The following is a 10,205-nucleotide window of genomic DNA, read 5'->3' as shown; positions in this document are numbered from 1 at the left end:
AAACACTCTGAAATGCAGAGTATAAAGCATTAACTTGTATATAACATTAAGGTATTGTTTCTTATTCTAGGTTCCATATTAAATAAAGCTGAATTAGGTTTTGTAACTAACTATTTTTCTTTTAGTTCACATAAAAGTTAAAACTTTAAATTACAGATATTATTTCTTACCTTGTATGTTGATTTATCTTGGTTTTAACCAGATTAGTTTCATCACATCTTTTAATTGGAATTTGATCTCTTTCAGTTTTTTAACCACTGCTTTGTGGACTCATGCAAACTTTCAGAGCTGGTGGACTAAGTCTGAGTTTTAGGTGTCATATAGATATTTAAAGTTTCAGGGAATTACTGTGCTATTTAAAGAGTAAAGCAGCTCAGAATTTAAAGATAATGAACTGTACAATATAAGCTCTAACTTTTATAGGTATCTCTCAGTGAAGCTGTGCCATTTGGATCTTTGGTGGACCCCATAAAGAAATGTCCTTTAATCCTCAGTCAATATTGCTGGCTGGGAGCATTTTGATTGTTCCCATGGAGATGTGACCCACCCAATTGTGAGTGGTAACTTTTCATCACTTGGCTGCCATGGAGTTGTGACTCCACCTATTAATCCTTTAAAAGAGGAAACATTTGGAGAGTCCCTTTTTTAAGAGCCACGAGAAAGCCACAACAGACCCTAGCAGAGCCATGAGGCTGAGAGAACCACAACCAGAATATTCCCCTGTATGCATATGCTACATTTTATTTACCCTTCCATTGGATGATGGACACTTGAATTGCTCATATCCTTCGGAAGTTTTAAATAATGCCATTATAACATTGCTGTGTATTTTAGTTTGCTAAAGCTGCCAGAATGCAATTTACCAGAAATGGAATGACTTTTATAAAGAGGATTTGTAGTTACAAGTTTACATTTCTAAAGCCGTAGAAATGTCCAAGGTAAGGCATCCAGAAAACAATACCTTGACTCTGAAGAAAAGTTGTTGTCTCTCATATGGGAAGGCAAGTGCCTGGCTTCTGCTGGTCCTTGTTCCCAGTTCTGTGGCTTAGTTCTAATTCCAGTGGCTTCTTCTCTAACTATCTATTGGTCTTCACTTAGCTTCTCTGGGGCAAAACTATGGGGTCTGGCTTAGTGTCTCATGGGTATTCACATTGTAATGTCTGTTGGGCTCTGCATCTACAAAGGTCCTTGTCTAGGCATCTGTTCTCTCTGTTGGAACTCCAAGCATCTTCAAATGTCTGAGTCTATGTTGGCTCTGAAGTAACTGTGCTACTTCAAAATGTCTCCCTTTTTTAAAGGACTCCAGAAAACTAATCAAGACCCACCTTGAATGGGCAGATCATATCTCCATATAACCAAAAGCTCACATCCACAATTTCATACATCACCTCTCCATGGAAACAATGCAATTAAGGTTTCCACCTGTAACAATAGGTCTAACCCTACAAGATTGGATTAGAAAACAACACATGTCATTTCTGGGGTACATAAAAGTTTCCAAATCAGTACAGGGTGCAAGTGTTTTTCAGGTACCTGCTTTTGGTTCCTTGGGGTATATATATCTACAATTGGAATTGCCAGCTCATATGGTGTGCTGGTTTGAAATGATGTATGCCCTCTAGAAAAGCCATATTTTATTCAAAATCCCATTTAATAAAGTTAGAATAATCCCTATTCAATACTATATGTTTGAAACTATAATTAGATCATCTCCCTGGAGATGTGATGTAGTCAAGAGTGGTTGTTAAACTGGATTAGGTGATGACATGTCTCCACCCATTTGGGTAGGTCTTGAGAAGTTTCTGGAGTCCTATAAAAGAGGAAACACTTTGGAGAATGGGAGATTCAGAGAAAGAATGACACAGCCACATGAAGCAGAGTCCATCACCCAGTGACCTTTGGTGATGAAGAAGGAAAATGCCTCCCGGGGAACTTCATGAAACCAGAAGCCAGGGGAGGAGAAGCTAGCAGATGACACTATGTTCACTGTGTGCCCTTCCAGCTTAGAGAGAAGCCCTGACTGTGTTTACCATGTGTATTCTCAGGTGAGAGAGAAACCCTGAGCTTCATCGGCCTTCTTGAACCAAGGTATCTTTCCCTGGATGCCTGATTGGACATTTCTATAGACTTGTCTAATTGGGACATCTCCTCAGCCTTAGAACTGTAAACTAGCAACTTATTAAATTCCCCTTTTAAAAGCCATTCTGTTTCTGGTATATTGCATTCTGGCAGCTAACAAACTAGACATATGGTAATTCTATAGTTAAATTTCTGAGGAAACACCAGATGACCTTGCATAGCAGATGCTTCATTTTACATTCCTACAAGGAAAGATTGAGTGTTCCTATTTCTCTGCATCCTCTCCAAAACTTTAGCTTTTTTTAAATTATCATCCTTTCTATTTGGTGCAAAATGATATCTCACTTTGTTTTCTTTTCTGTATTACAGAAGTTGTGGGTTTCAAGAAAAATCATCAGACTCTATCTTTTCTTTAACTTCTGTTAGGGAAGAAGTATAAATGTTGAATGTGCCATGCATTTATAATAGAGTAAATATTATTGGCATAGTATAGTCAAACTTCTAGTGTTCAATCTGAACACAAAAAGATAGATTATTGCACATTCTGTGAGCATCGCACAGTAATAACCGCCAATTGTTGTGTACTCCCTAAGTTTCTCTGTATCAATGATACCTGAGTCTTTCCTTATTAAAAAAATAAGGTACTTCAGTCTTCCACTTGTAAGTATACTGAGAACAATCACTCTACTTCCTGTATTGTTAAGTAGAAAACTGTATTCTCCTGGAACTAGCCATGGCTAAGGAGACTTAAACTTGAAGAAAAGTTATGAATTTCCCACAGACTTTATGACCTCAGCCATGCTTAAAATCTCAGGTAAATTCCCAAAGCATGAAGTATAAAGAACACATTCATAGACCACAGGAATAAAAAGAAGAAAGTCACATAATCAAGAACATATAGACTCAAGAAAAACTTTAAACACATTTGAATTCTGTTTATAAACGAGCAAGTCAATATTTTGATATAGGGAAGACTTAGAATTAATAAAATAGACTCAAGAAAGTGCATCTCATCTGTAATGCTTTATAAATAATTCTGCAATAAACAGGAGCAAAGGAGCATTAAGAGGTGGCCGTAGACGATCTAGTGTCCTCTGGACTCTCACTGACTTCCTGGCAGCCTGAGTTTGAGCAGTCCCTTGACCTGGTTTCAGCAGAGCAGCAAATTTGCCATTTTGTAATTTGAATTTTAATACTAGCATTTTTAATAGTATATATATCTAGATGTGAAATTCCTTAACCAGTAGTCTTTTATTTCTAAACTTCTCTTGATAATCAGTCAACACTGGATCTCTTAGTAAATTCAGCATTCCTTATATGACATGACAACTTGTGAGGGGAATGAAACTGTGTGTGTGTGTGTGCTTAGTGAAAAGTCATCCACTAATCACTGGGCATTACATAACAGATACCTTAAAACTGGCTCTAAACAATGAAACAAAGATTGATGTCAGTAAAAATGGCAGAGTAGGGAACTCCAAGAGTCTTCCCTTAAGAAAATGAGTAAACAAACAAGGAAGGAATGTTAAAATCAACTTACAAGAACACTGGAAACTAATAAAGGGTTTACAACAATTTGGCAAATTAATAAAAAAAAAAAAAGAGAGACTTTAATAAGAGAGCTTTGGAGTATTTTATCCTGACTTGGCCCCATCCTCTGCTCCCATCTTGCTGAAAGACTTATATAATACCCTGCTTTCCAATGGGATTCTAGAGGAGGAGTGACCAGCACAGACCTGAATCTCAAAGAATTGTGTTTTTTGGTATTGATCTGCATGGTTGCTCCATGAATGCCCTGCTCAAAGGTTTTGCTTTTATTTGACTCCCTCTGAGCATAGCCAAGTCAGAGGTGGCTATTCAGTGAGCATTTCTTGAAAGCATTTAAAGGCAAATGCATTAGCCACAACCACCAGAGAAATGCATATAAATTGGAGGAAGAAATAGACAAACCTAAAATTTTGGAAGGAAAGGCCAAGGAATGGGAAGCATTGAGTAGTAAGGATTTTGTAAAGCTGCCACATATTTCTGGATATCTGGCAAATCTCACATATTTCTACGACTGGGTGCATGATCAGATAGGACTGAGAGGGCCATAAGTTCTCACCTCTGGCTGACTTCCACTCTCTGTTCTAGGAGGAAGTGAAGATGAAGCCTGAGTTGAAAACTTCCTGGCTGAGCAAGGAAGATGTACCCCAATGCACACATAGTTTTGCTTCACAAAGACTTGGAAGTTTTCTTTTTATCCAGGTATTTAAGGGAAAGTTTCAAACCACAGATGACCACAAATAGAAAAAAGATTGTGGTGCGCATGCATGATGAAGTCAGACTAAAATATCAGTGAAGTAAAGACACTAAACTGACAAACAATTACAAAAGCAGCAATAAAAAGCCCTGGGGAGGAAAGATGATCCAGTTTCTAATATCATAAAATTATAATATTTAAAATGTCCAGTTTTTAGAAAAAAAAAACTGGGAGATATATAAAGAGACAAGAAAGTATGTTTCAATACTCAGAAATTCATAAAATTGTTCCCAAGGAGGCCCAGAGATTGAAATTAACAGAAGAAAATATTAAATGAGATGTTTTATGTAGGTTATCAGATCTGAAAGAAACTATGTGTAAATGAAAACAAATAACTAGTAGAATTATGTCTCACCAAAAATAGAATGCAATAAAGATTGTTTCCTTAATACAAGGAAACAGAAATCCTGGAGGTAAAGAGAACAGGAGTTGAAAAGATAATTTCACTAGTGGGGTTCAACAGCAAGTGTGTTCCTTACACTGTCACTAAACAGGAGATAGGAACTCAAGTAAAGAGAACAAAGATATTTTAACTCTGTTTTGAAAATAATTTCAAAATTTCACAAACATTGCATAAACAAGAATAGTACAAGGATGACATATAGATCTTTTTGCTAGATCTTTTTTTACTTTTTACTGTGGTAAAATATATACAATTCCAATCTCCCCATTTTAACAATATCATAACAGTCTCTTTCTCACACTTTCCCACTCTCTTTCTCTGTCTCACTTTCTCTATTATTTGAGAATCAGTTGTATATCCCACGAAGTTTTACCTCCAAATGTTTTCATTTTATATTCCTACAGATTCATATCACAGTTATCAATACAGTGAATATAACATTTATACAATGTGATTAACTAACATTTTTTTAAAAGGAAAAGCTGTATAAACATAACAAGATTTCTAATACAAGAAAACACCTCCTTTAGGAGAGGGGTGAAAAGGAGTAGGGGCACTATGTTATGAGAAGCTGAAGAACCACATTGGTATAATATTTGAAATTCCGATGTGTGAAGAAAAGGAAAATGATTTGTTACTATATGCTTTTCTACTTCACAGTTTCCCGAACGATCCCATTTTCAATATTTTCTTCAGACACCACATCCATGAGAGGCAACTGGCTGATAAAAATGTACCCAGGTGTGTGAAGGTGGGCATCAGTGTGTATCAGAAGGATCAGGATGGCATTTTCAGACAAGAGCATCAGGGAAATCACAAAAATGACCACACAAAGGAGAGCTGGGTCTTTGGGTTGACTGAAGAGTCCCATCAAGTTGAAAGCAGTGCTCCAGTGTAGTTGGTCAGCCATATGGGATTGTCCGTGAGCTTTCACCTAAAAGCACCAAGGAGAACATCATTAGGATTATATGGATCACCTATGGGGATGCAATCCTCTGACAGGTAAATTCAGCAAGAGCATATTTGTGTGTCTGTGTGCATGTGTGTGTGTCAACCTGATTGTGCTAAGCAGATGTACCATGGGCCTTTTGACTAGGGGCCTATAATTGCCTGTAACTCCCAATTTAATTGAAAAAAATGAATAGATTAAAAAATGTGGGTTGAAATGATTATAACTTATATTGAAATAGCCACAATTAAGAGTGGTGAGATTTGCTGAAAATTGTATAATATTTCAACATGTATTGGGAATTTGAATAATTTTTATCCTGTGTATTTGCAAATAATGGATTATTGAAAAAAATGATAAACCAAACTCTTCATTTGAACAGTTTTCATTATGGAGATCTGAATTGAATTAACATTTTTGGTTTATCTGGTTTGAGGATCCATTTGTGATTTCAAAATGTCTGAGGTATATTCTATATATAAAAAAAGCATTCAGAAAATTGCTGAAATTAATTTGGGATAACCCATAGCAAAGTTTGACTGTCTTTTGCTAGCATAGTTTGCCTGCCCTGAGATGCACTGTGATTTCTTGGAACAAGGCATGCAGATTTATATGTATTGTAGAGTCCTTACTGTTCAACTAACTTGCAAAGAACCCAAGACTAGAGGGTAAGGAGCTAGACTCTGTAGCCAGACTGCAGCTTGTGAAGCCAGCTTCTCTTCTACTTGAACTGTGCCCTTGCAAGTTACTGAAGCTTGAATTCTTCAGCATAATCCACATGAAAATGGGATAAGAACAAAGGTTGACATTTATTTGCAGTGAGGATTAAATGGGGAATCAATGAAAATACTCAGAATATTACCAGTCACAGATGAATATATACAGACACTGTTAATGTAGAGAATTTCTATCTAAGCATAGTACTTTGCAGAAAATAAGTAACCGTTGGTTCTATTATTGTATTATGATATGAGATCCATTATTTTGGGTTCCAGGTTCGGTATCTTATTCATAGATGTAAGTATTTGGATTTAATAATTTCTGCAGTACCAAACAATGCTTTATGGAGAATTTCCACCTCCCTCTATTTTTGTCTAGCACATGCTCCTCCTAAGTACAATTCATACTCTTAAACTTCATACCATTTTCTCCAAATTTGGTGGGAGAGAGAGGAGCTAGCATTAGAAGGTCATTGCCATTTACAAATGAGGCTTTAGTTTAGTTTCTTTTCTTTCAAATATCATTTGGCTTATTTCTTACCACATCAGTTTTTCAGGAATGGAAACTGGGTTGTACAGGAGTAAACAGAACAAGACTGAGATGGCTCTGACTCCAATTCAATGCCTCCATTCTCTATATTGCAGCTTACAATTCTCCAAGTGCTAATTTTAGCTTCATCACATTTAAAGCAGTAGCAGTCTGCTTCTTCAGAAAAAATAAAATTACGTAAATGTTATTTAAATCAGAGCTAAGAAGAGGTGCAAAATATACAAAAGCAAAAGATGCAAAATACACCTGGTCATTCTGAGAATAATAATAATGTTTTCCACATTTTCTGCTAAAGGGATTAAACCTATGCATCTTTTCAATTTCTGAAAGTTAAAAAGCAAAACTTTGGGTGCACGGGTAGTTTCGTGGTTAGAATGCCCACCTTCCATGTGAGAGACCAGGGTTCAATTCCTGACAGTGCACCAAAAACTAACAAACAAACAAACAAAAAGTTAAACTTTAAAAACCTTTTTGAAAGAAATGAAATATCAATCTGTTTCTTGTGTTTGGGTACAGTTTAGAAATGTTTATGTGGAAGTGATATGTCTGGGAGAATTTAAAGAAGTTTCAGTATTTTTATACTTTTGTAATAATTCCTAATGTTACTGAAGATATTCAATTTATGAAGAATCCCAACTTCTAGAGTGCTGATGCAGTAAGTAACAACTCAGATGCATTTGATTCCTTGGTTTAAGTATCAGCAAAATCTGGGATCCTTCACATAACCAAATAAACCCTTTCTACCAAATCCCAACCCCTATGGCTGATAGGAGCTGAGCATTATGCAAAACTTAAAAACAGTCTGATCAATGATGATAAAAATCTTCTAATCTAGCCAAGATACAAAGAGAAAATTAAGTAAGGACATGCACATTGATTGGCATATACAAAGAACTCTAAACTGTCTGCTGTATAAATTGTTTGTGGGGAGGAAAAGGTAAAAGAGGACAGGGGAAGAGTGCCATGAAAATCTCTGCAGCTCTTCAGTAAATAGAGTCAGAGCCATCAAGCCAAATTTACTAGTCCACCCTAGAAACCAAACAAATGAGGGTAGGATATGTCTGCACCACATGAGACAAATGTCCTCAGTGATCACTCCTACAAAACTAATTGCTTGTATTTAATATCAACAGATTAATCATATTTAATTTAGGGTATCAACAGGAGTCATAGCAAAGTGACTTCAAGGCTTTATTTGGCACTTACTGCATCTCAGGATTTCTTCAAGTATTTTCTCACATTTAATCTTCCCCAAGAACTAAACAGGAACTTACTTTTACCTTTTGTTCTCTTTTCACATATTAGAAAATGCAGGTTTTCAGGGTAAAGCTTAAAGTCACAAAACTAGCTGAAAGAGGACTTGCCTTTCAGCTTAGAGGTGAGGCCCAGAACCTGTAACTCCAGGTTCTATCAGGGACACAGTCTTCTCTCTGCAGTCCTCAATGTAGGCTTTAAATCTCCTTGCCCTGGTATTTCTATTAGAGAAACATAACAATGATCCACACTTTTCAAGATAGTGTTTACCATAAAAAAAAAACTTCCCTGCTCAGAAACAGATCAGAAACACCTACTTAAATTTTAATCCCAAGGAAAAACCCATACTATATAAAATATTGGAGGAAAATATATGCTTTGGTCCAAAAATAATCGGAAATCAAAAATCCATTTCATAAATTATGATTGCAAATAAATGTTACACATACAGATTCAAATGGTGAGACACATTTGTTTTTCTCCATTAAAACAGATGATAGGGAAAAACTGAGTTGGTATTGTCAGGAATGCACAGGATGTGTTGGCACAGAAAGTCAGGGACATTAGTTACCCTGTTGTTCCTGCAGGTCTATCTGGTGTCTGATAGAAGTCACTATCAAATGCTGCTGTGAGATTCTTGCAGATGAACAGCTGAAGGTGGCTGAAGTGAAATGTACAAGAACAAGTAAGGAAATGAATTCATCCCAAACTTTTCTCCGCCTACCATGGCAGTAGATGCACAAAAGATATAATCCAATCAGTTGAAGATTATTAAGGAGGAGAGAGAGTCCTTAAACTGTGTTTTTTTCAGAAAGAAAATGTCCTGTGGAGTTCATCCAGACCCTTCATTAGAGCTGCCAGCTTCTGAGCCTGCTCTACAGATTTTGGACTCTTCCATTACTACAGTTACATGAGACACCTTTATAAACTTCATATTCATAGGTGTCTCCTATTGTTCTGTTTCATTAGAGAACCTTGACTAATACACTCAGTCAATATATAGCAGTACAAATGGAAGAGAAAAAAGAATAGTTACAATGAATACAAAGATAAACAGAAGAGTAGACATTATTGTATGCATCAATTTTAAAGTGCTTGAAAATGTTCTAAATTCTCCACTTTAAAACCAAAATTTCAAATTAAGAAATGAAACAAGCCCTATTGTAACCTCTATCTAAGAAACACTTATAAAATATAAGGTAGTGGAAGTTTAAAGCAAAACACTGTAGCAAAGATAATCCATATAAAGCCTAAGGAAGTTTGGTTTATCACACAAATTGTGTATAAGGAAAAAACATTATTAAAAACAAAGAATGTTATTTCAAAATAATATAATGTGCAATAATGATTTTAGAATTTCAGGGTCCTACTAAGATGGCATGAAACACACGCATACACACACATATATATATACATATATATTTGATATATGCATCAAATTTTGATATGTATATCAAAAGTGGGAGATAGCACATTATTCCTAAGTAGAGAAAAATTAACACTATAACAACACGATCTATACTGGACATAAAGAATAAATTAACCACCAAAAATGGTGGATATTACAAATATCAGTCATTAAAAGGGGTCTAAAATCTTTGAATTTAGAATTCAATTATAATGTGTACAGATAAAAGAATGAATCCTGGTACACATGACAGCATGGATGAATGTTGAAAATGTCATCTTGAATAAATTAGGCAAGACATAAAAGGAAAAATATTATACAGTTTCACTAATAAAAATAATTGGAATAAGCATATTTATACAGTCAGACTCTATAATGTAGGTTACCAAGGGATCAAGTTAGGATGAGGAATGAAAAGTTAACATTTAAATTTATAGGTCCCCTATTTGGAATGATGGAAATGTTTTGTTAATGGGTGGTGTTGATGGTAACACAACATTGTGAACTTAATTAACAGCATTGAATTATATGTGCAAATGTG

The 10,205-nt window shown here is 35.6% G+C and overlaps 1 long non-coding RNA gene across 9 annotated transcripts in view; it reads left to right on the top strand.

The window, feature by feature from the left end:
• LOC143688446 (uncharacterized) overlaps nucleotides 1-10,205 on the top strand; it is a 123,008-nt gene that overhangs the window by 101,239 nt on the left and 11,564 nt on the right. For 4 of the 9 annotated variants that reach the window (XR_013178022.1, XR_013178016.1, XR_013178019.1 and 1 more), the window contains exons 2-3: nucleotides 5,445-5,786; nucleotides 8,844-8,941. This is a non-coding gene — a long non-coding RNA (uncharacterized LOC143688446). Of the gene's footprint in view, nucleotides 1-5,444; nucleotides 5,787-8,843; nucleotides 8,942-9,067; nucleotides 9,662-10,205 lie in introns of those variants that run through there. The other 5 variants (XR_013178017.1, XR_013178018.1, XR_013178020.1 and 2 more) reach the window with 2 other exon arrangements.

Source organism: Tamandua tetradactyla, chromosome 6 (assembly GCF_023851605.1).
Source record: "Tamandua tetradactyla isolate mTamTet1 chromosome 6, mTamTet1.pri, whole genome shotgun sequence".
Classification (NCBI taxonomy): Eukaryota; Metazoa; Chordata; class Mammalia; order Pilosa; family Myrmecophagidae; genus Tamandua; species Tamandua tetradactyla.
Note: the sequence above shows the minus strand (reverse complement) of the source record. Positions and strands in the feature narration are given on the sequence as shown.